General features: G+C 36.3%; 1 pseudogene; it reads right to left on the bottom strand.

The window, feature by feature from the left end:
* Window positions 1-3067: 3067 nt before the first annotated feature.
* On the bottom strand, window positions 3068-8044 carry LOC120522639 (annotated as a pseudogene).
* Window positions 8045-8726: the final 682 nt, after the last annotated feature.

Below are 8726 nucleotides of genomic sequence, written 5' to 3'. Positions count from 1 at the left end.
TTATCCAAATTGTGTCTTTACACCAGCCATCCCAGGTGCCTAGATCTTCTGCTCCAGTTTCTTTGTTGTTCCTCATACTAAGTGTAAACTAAGAGGGGCAAAAGCATTTGCAGTCTGCTCCTCACCTGTGGAACTCTTTACCTCATTACATAAAGGAGTCCCTACAGTTGAACTCTTCAAACAAGATTAAAACTCCCTTTCATTACTTGCATTCCTTAACCTTCAGTAATACCGATGGTTTCTTAATTGTGATTATGTAACATTACTTCTATTTATTATTTATTTTATTTATGTTCATATTTTATTTCTATTTATGTTATTTGTATGTTTTTATTCTATTATTGTAAAGCACTTTGCCACAGCATTCCCATGTTGTTTTAAATGTCTATAAATAAATTGACATTTGACATATCTCGGATGCAGTAACAGGTCCTTTTACAATCATAACTAAAAATGATTAGTTGTTAGCTACTGGTACCATACATGTTTGGATTATGTAATGGCACGTTGATACAAACTTTAGCTTGAAACAGACATTAGAACAGGTTGAACGTGACACTGGTTATAAATAGCATTAATAATGATAAATCTGACATGTTATAAACATCATGTTCATATGTGGACTGTTCTAAGTTTTTCTTCATTCTAAATGATTTTACTTCTTCCACTGAACATTTTCTAGGACTTGTATTTAACACACGAGAAAACTGCTCTGCTACAACATCTTCATGCTGCAGTGGCAGTCATTTGAGTATTATCTTAAGCTATTTAAATTATATTGATAATTTAAAAATATCTTGATGGAATGTATTGTTTATGTAAATAGCATTGTCAAATAAAAGGCTGCATTCTTTAGAAAATGACATGGTGATTTTTTCATTTTTCTGATCAATCATTCTATTGTACTCTTCATGGTATGAACAATTTCAAGACTCTTTATACAGCAAATAAGATTTAAAACACTATCAGGTAAAAAACTATTCGATAATAAGACTGCGATTATAAAGGGTAAATTAATTCTTTTGCTAACAATTGAGTATCTTATTGAAAAAATCTGCCTTTAGGAAACACACATCAGCAAAATATGAAGGTGTTAAGGAAAAGCTTCTCAATTAGCCTGTGTGTGTTGCTGGGATTAGGGGAGTTAGATTACACAAAGCAGAGGTTATCGTTGACTTACACATGCAGTGTCCAATGTTCATAATAACGAGTATATGTTCATTGTGGCCATGGCGAATGTGTGTGTAAATATATATACAAAATTCAACCTAGAACACAAAACGAAGATAATATTTGGCTCTATTTCTCTTACATTTAGTCCACTAGAGTAAATTCTTTCAAAGGTGCAGTTTTACTGTTATTTTCTCAATTACTTTAAAGAGCAAGATACTGTCCTTTCAGTAAAAATGTTGGGGAGGTTAGGTGGAATGACAATGCTAAACTGACTTAAGTGGGTGTATATGTGTGTTTACCCTTTGGTGGACTGGTGCCCTTTCCAGGGATTGTTCTTGCCTTCCACTCAGTGCCTGCTGGGATGGGCCCCGCCCTTCTCAGGACAGATGGATTCTCAGGTATTGTTTCTTTTGCACAAAATATTACTTTTTTTGTACCTGTGTCTGGTTAAAAGGTCTGATTTTATAAAAATGACTAGGAATAAAAAGCTCTTCTCAAGAACATTAAAGAGATGTATAAGAATTAAGTTATATTCCTAAAGGGTGGAAATTCACCTGATTTTGTCTTCCTAAACACACACTATTTTATGGTCCCCTCTCAAATGCAGAGAGGGCCAAAGAATTCATTTTTAAAGGGTTTTTTCAGACAGAGGCATTAATGATTTTTTTTGTAAATCAAAAATGCTTACAGTGAAAGGTGCATACAATGCAATTTCGAACTAGTTTTACAGCAAGAAGAACACTAAAAGAAAAAAAAAATCTAGTCTTGTAAGAATATAATCAGTGTTTTTAAATATTGCTTTTGGAAATAACAATTTCTCCATGAATCAATTACCCATTGTACAGTACAAAATGGGGAACTATGCAGACATTTTAATCACAATACTAATTATCATAATAACTATACAATGAAAAATTATAAATAATACTTTTATTCAATAATTGTGACTCTTTGCACAAGAATGAATATATTTTAAATAAGCACATACCTTTAAAATGAAAACTACAAATAAAGTAAATTTGAACAACTGTATGTTTTGTCCAATAGGAGAGGAAAACCCACAGTAACTTTGCTTTCATGAATGGAAGGAAGGATCATTTTCAAAGGTATGGCCAATCATATGATATATGGATAGCATAGCTGCTGGCTCACTTCTCCTGTGTTTTTATACACCTACAGAACTTATTTTAAAAAGGGATCAGGGGCCAAATGAGACCAGATCTCAAATTTCTAGCAAAAGAAAAGGTCTAATGAATAAATATCATAGATGCAGCATTAATGATTGTGATTTTAAGGATGGTATGGGTGGAATTGCTGCTCAATTGCAGAAAAGTTTGCATGGTTTAGGATCAGTCATGGCTGAATGTTGTTAATGTATCACTGCTGTTTTTGATAACTTTTTTCAAAAAGGCTGGTGAATAAACCCCCAAAGCAAAAAAGCTTTAAAGTTATATTCAGGTACACTGGGTTGCCTCCTGCCACAGAAGGAGAGGGTAAGCAGGATAAAAAGAGGAGAGATTGCAGGTTATCAGCTGTGCAAGGGCAACAGAAAAGCCAGGGTGTCATTTAAAGAGGGCAGAATGGATTCTGACCAAGACCATAGTATTTGGTTACACAAGAGCTTGAATTAGGGCAGAAAAGCTAAGTCACAGTAAAATATAGTATCAGTGACATAAGGGCATTGTGCAATTGATAATGCAGTAGAGGTGTCATGAGAAAAAGGCAAAGACAACCAATACCAAAATAACATCTCATATGAAGAAAATTAAGTTTTTAACCCCACATAGATCCCCATCAACTGACACTTTGGCATGCAGGAATATATCCCAGCATTGAAAGGTACCATACTGAAACATACTACCAATACAAAATTTAGAAGTAAAATGTTTCACACCCTATCTGACTGTTCATTCGATTAAGAGCATCACTGACAATGTCCAGTTCATGCTGTGCTCCTTGACCCCCCCACAAATCCCTTTTGGTGTCCTTCAGGATGTCCACGCCTGTGTGTAGGGATTGTGCGAAAAGGGCTTTTATGGTCTTTGCAAACTCCTGAAGACAAAAAAAACAAAAAAGTTCTGTGTTACAGAATAATTGGCAGTAGCTCTTGGTTATGATATACAGTACCTACAAAAAAATTGCTTTAAGTTCATCTTTACTAAACGTCATGTTTGACTTGCATAACCTGCTTACCTCATTTTTCTTTTTGGGTTCCTCAAAGCTTTGAGATGAAGTAGACTTTGGGAAAGTTGTGATGATGCACTTTGCTTGCAGGGGGACTTTGGGGTCAAAAGGTTCATCTTGGAGCTTCCAGAGAGTGCATGCTATTAGACAGTCGAAGTGCAAAGATCTGTTTAGTGCCCATGCAAATATCATTAAAAGTAAAAAGAAAGAAACCTCATAGTCCTAAATAAAACTCATTTAAAAAAGTATTTTTTTTTAGATAACATTAATGAGAACACTATGAAATGATTAGTGAAATATGAGGTGACTGAAAACTCGTCAAAACATATTTAATGAGTTGTGCAGTTAAAACATTAAATTCATTTATTCTACTGTCTTAAGCACATATTCGAACAAGATCATAGTGAGCTGGTGCTATCCACAGTATCAGGTGAAATGCAGTTACAACCACGAAAGAGAAGTCGGATGAAACATATAAAAACACTGCTACTTGAAATCCATTAATAATAGCCTGAGAGCATGTGTGAGTTCAAATGGTATGGAGGTTGAACAATGCCAGTGGAACACACCTGGAATCTATAAATGCACAATGCACAAATAGAATTTGAAAAATGATAGCATGGGTGATAGCACAACCAATTATGATAGAGGCAGAAAGCACACAGAAGACTTTTTGGAGTTGTCACAAATGACACATAGTGGCTGGCATCCCAATAAAATGGATGGTTCCTACCTGAATGGGAAGTCTATAGGTATAGATGTGGATGGATGAGCATCCTGCCCAGGTTGGTTGATGGTTCTTTTCTTTGATTGGCCAGGTGGCCATTATAACAGAAGGACAAGGGGGACTACACTGGGCGTAGCATCCTCGTTGGGAACTCACATTTGTACACCCAAAGGGCATTTGAGAGCTGTAGTCCTGATGGGCAACCCTTTGGGTACTTGGATGCCACCTGGAGGAGCTGCGGAGAGGACTATCTCTGCTTGGGGGCTTCTGCCTGATTCGAATTGCTTCCATTTTACAATGCTGTGGCACCTGAAGTACTCCCAAATCCAGCTTAGAAGCCTATCTCACTTTAATAATCCCTATCCTGCTGGGGATTAGTGCATGGTAAAAGCCAAAAAATTTAAAAGGGGAAGCAAGCCATAAGCTATTTTTAAATGAGAAACTTTTGTGGACCGGGCATGTTCATTTGGTCTCTCTTGAAGGTAAGAGTGGCTCAATTTATTGTCGATCAATCAAATATTTGAGGGGGATGCCCAATGATACAAAGATCACATAAAAGCATGATCTGGCTTCTGAATGAGGCAACTCCCATCAAACCTTCAGTTTTACCCTAGATTAGTTGTGGAAGAAACCAGAAAAGAGCTGTACTGTGAAGGAAGCAAGCTATTTTTCAAATAAAATAGTCATTTTAACCCATGACTGCACGGGTCTAATGTCTGGGTTTTGGAGCTTGTGCTGCTCCCCTAGTGGTCATACAATGCATATGAACATGGTCAGTCCCACAGAGTTGATGGTACAATGTTAGCTGATGCTCAATCAAAAGCTACTGAATGTCTTGTTAAAGGCTAAAAAGCTACTATATTTTATAATTCACAATAAAATATAGCAGCACTAGTCATTTCAAAATCATGCAAACAGTTGTTTAAACTGATAGTTGACATAGGATTCAAATGGAAAGCTTATCTAATTTATATTATCATTAACTCAGTCCTTCAGAAATACCATTCAGATTTTTTCCTTTCTTGCGTACATTTTTCACTTTGTTATCTTTCCTTTCACAATGTTGCCCCTACTTTAGTACAAACAAATCTATTAACATTACCCATCTTCTCCACTATAATTACACATGTAATATGATAATTTTTGAGATGGCCAACTTCCAAATGTTCTTAAGCTTCTTTTTATTTCCTAATTGCTCACCTTGAGCTCACTGATGGATGAAAGCAAGCCAGCTCCATAGGCTCAGTAATTGACCATCCTGTTTACATAGTCCAAACTCCACTGTGAAAGTAGCACTAAATGGTAAAAAAAAAAAGATTTTAGCAAGAATTTCCATTACTTGTACATAATTATACCCTGCTTCCACTTCACTGTTTATTCTGAGAACTTAAGAGTTCAGCAGATATAAGTAAGCATTAAAATGTCATCATTTTAATGCAATCTTCAACAATTCTGTAACCTTGAACAATTCTTCTGCTCTTGTATACTCTGGAATGGGGACCATGAAGGCCATAGTATAGAAAAAGACTATCTGGAGTGTTATTTTCTGGAAGAAGTGAGGTTTTCACATGAAACTGCCTAACCTTGAGGAGAAAAACCAAGTCAGATACTTATACTCACTGTGGCTAGTTTCTGGACAGCTTCATCTGATGCTCCAAGAGAGGCTAGACCAATTTCCTGAGAGAACTGGGCAAAACTTTGCTCAGCAAGTAAAGGAACATGCCCCTAGTAGCTCATGACAAGTGTCTCTAAGAAATATAGAAGGACATATCAACATCCATTTATCCATCTGCATTTGTGGTCAGATATTTTCTGCTTTTTATTTCAGGACTATGGGAAGCTGGAGCTCATATAGGCAGCAATAGGTATTACAAACCAACCATGGCAAGTGCAGAGTTTTGAAATTGGACAATGGAAGGAAACTGAATTCATGAAGATTACTGAAAACATGCCACACATAAGTAACTCCACAAATCTAGTTACTGAAACCTGAAAACTAACCACTGCACCACGGAACTGCTTACAGATCAGCATCTGTCCCCAAAATAAAGTGTTAAACCTTTATCCTGATTGCTTTTTATCTTGAACATCAAGCTCAAGACATTAGCCATCCAGGCAAATTTTTTCATATAGGCAAAGGTGACATTGCCTATCCAACCACAGTACAGTAACCAGTTAATCTAACATGCACATCTCTGGAATGTTTAAGACTACTTGAAAGACTCAAGAAGAGAATATGCAAACCCACATTGACAACAATTAGGCTAAGATTCAAACCCAGTCTCAAGGAGTTGTGAGGCAGCACAACTAACTTTTTGCCATCATGCTGCAAGTGTTAACCTATACCACATTTAACCGATGTTTGTAAGTTTCTGTTGAATAGAATTTTTACACAACTTCTCATAAAAGCTTACTGGACAGTTTCAGGCATACTCAGTCTATCTAAATAAAATTTAATTTTAATTATTGTAAATTAGCTATGATTGTTGATGTTTATTCTAATATTAGTAAAATGCAGAATATAGTGACAGAACCCTACATTTTAAATATATTTTTAATTCTGGTAAATTGTTTGATGAGGTCCAGATGGGAATTGGTTCATTAAAAAAATACTTTTGTTTTCTGACTCAAACTCAAAACAGTCATGCTTTACTGTGAACTACAGTAGTTTGGGATTCTGTTGTCTACTTGAATTTCTGCATTGTTTTGTTCATCATACCTAAAAGCTGCTTATACAACCTATAACAGAAGATTCTACATTATAGATCAATTTGGAAAGATAAATACTTACGGCTCGGGAGTATAAAGAGGGTCAGAGCTGTGGCGAATACTGGGTGCAATGGAAACTTCGGAATGCCAAGCTGCCAGAAATCTCGTGGAGAAAGGTACCCAGCCACGGGCCGAATAGTGAAGCCTGTGCGTTCTGTAATAGACAGCCCACAAAATTGAATGCACATTATTTCTTATTTCAAACTCTTAATTAAAACTGTAAAAGCAAGACAAAACACAACACTCAAAAGCAAGGTTTTAAATTTACATGACCATAGTAAAATATTTTCTAGTCAGAATTTAGATATCATGTTCTAGAACTAAGAAGAAAGCTTGTATTCACCAATCACTCAGATAAGCCAACAGTCCTCACTAAACACAGCCATGGGATCTACCTTTGAGGAAACAGGATACATCTTCCAGCTGGGGAAATGTTATTCATGTCATACAGTGTTTAGTAAGAAGTGGCAGGTTTTCAGATACTCTCGACAGGCATGGCTTGGGTAAAGCTTGTTGAGCTCCCCGAAAACTGTGCCCCAGGTCTCACCTCCTCTTCTGTGAATTCAATCCGTGGGAAAGGGATCCCACTAGAAAGAGAGACAGTTAATAAGATTAGCAGACAACCCTTGCATCAAAATCCCCAAAAAATCAGTTTGACAAAACCATCCCTAATAGCAGCTCAGTATAATGGACACTTGAATTCATGTCCTATGTCTTTTTTCACTATCACTGACAATGTGAATTCAATGTGTAGAGGAAAGCTTACTATTTGTAGCTCATGGCCAGGTCTGCAAAATACTTTCTTCTTTTGGTAGACATTATCTTTAAATCCTAAACAACAAAGAAGTCCATCAGTTCTGTTATGGAGAGCAAATTTGACTCACTGTTTTAAATTATAAGTGTCTGAAATCATCAAGTCAATTCCCTAATATCACTAGTGACACAGAGAAGTCAAAAATTGCTCATCTAAGTCTGGTAACACATATAGAAAATAGCAGGTAGCAGAATACCACCTGGCACATTTTCCTGTGCTTTCATCAGACAGAAGATATTGATGTCCCAACGTGTAGAAACTTGAAATTTCAGATCTACTTACGGGATGTTCGAGCATCCAGGTCTGAGCCATACATCAATACGTTGACATTTATCCAGGTCTGAAATCTTCTTTGGGAACCATGGTACACTGTCCATATCTGCTCATAAAACAGTCCTCTGTGAATTTCAGTTTTCATCAGACATGACTATTATCAACATGGTCTCCTTAAAACCACACCAAAAGCTTTTACTAATTTTAAATGTTTACTCTTTGAATACATTTTTCAACATGGCAACATATTTGATACAAACTGATATGACATTCAAGATGTTAAACCTTTATATCTGTCTATCCATTTTATGATTGTGATTAGTCTATTTAAAGTTGCTAGGAATTTTTAGTCTGTCCCAGCAGCATTTAGTACATAACATGAACCATTTCTGGATGGAATCTGTCCACTGCAGGGCAATGTCATAACCTTGCTTAGAGATGTAAAATCCCAAAAAAAGCAACTCACATATTAAAATGGGACAAGATTAAAACCCCCGAGGCAGTCCTAGTCCAATGTCCCACCTTTGGTCTTTTTGGATTTTTCAAAATCAACCCTGTTTGGAAGAGCATATAACGCTAATAGACTGTCGAAACTCTATGAACTGTGAACCTAACTGGTTTTCACTTATCAAGTGTTAATATGCATTACCCAATTCAGGGCTAACATAGGCACAGATTTGAAGGGCACCCTGAAAATGAAAATGTTTTCAGAGGCCAGTTAGATTTAGTAATTTCAGGGTCACCTAAGCAAGCTGAGCTGTACAAGAAGAGACATCATTTACTGTG

The sequence above is a fragment of the Polypterus senegalus genome, unplaced genomic scaffold (assembly GCF_016835505.1).
Source record: "Polypterus senegalus isolate Bchr_013 unplaced genomic scaffold, ASM1683550v1 scaffold_2233, whole genome shotgun sequence".
In the NCBI taxonomy this organism is placed as follows: domain Eukaryota; kingdom Metazoa; phylum Chordata; class Cladistia; order Polypteriformes; family Polypteridae; genus Polypterus; species Polypterus senegalus.
This window is presented reverse-complemented; position numbering and strand designations above follow the sequence as displayed.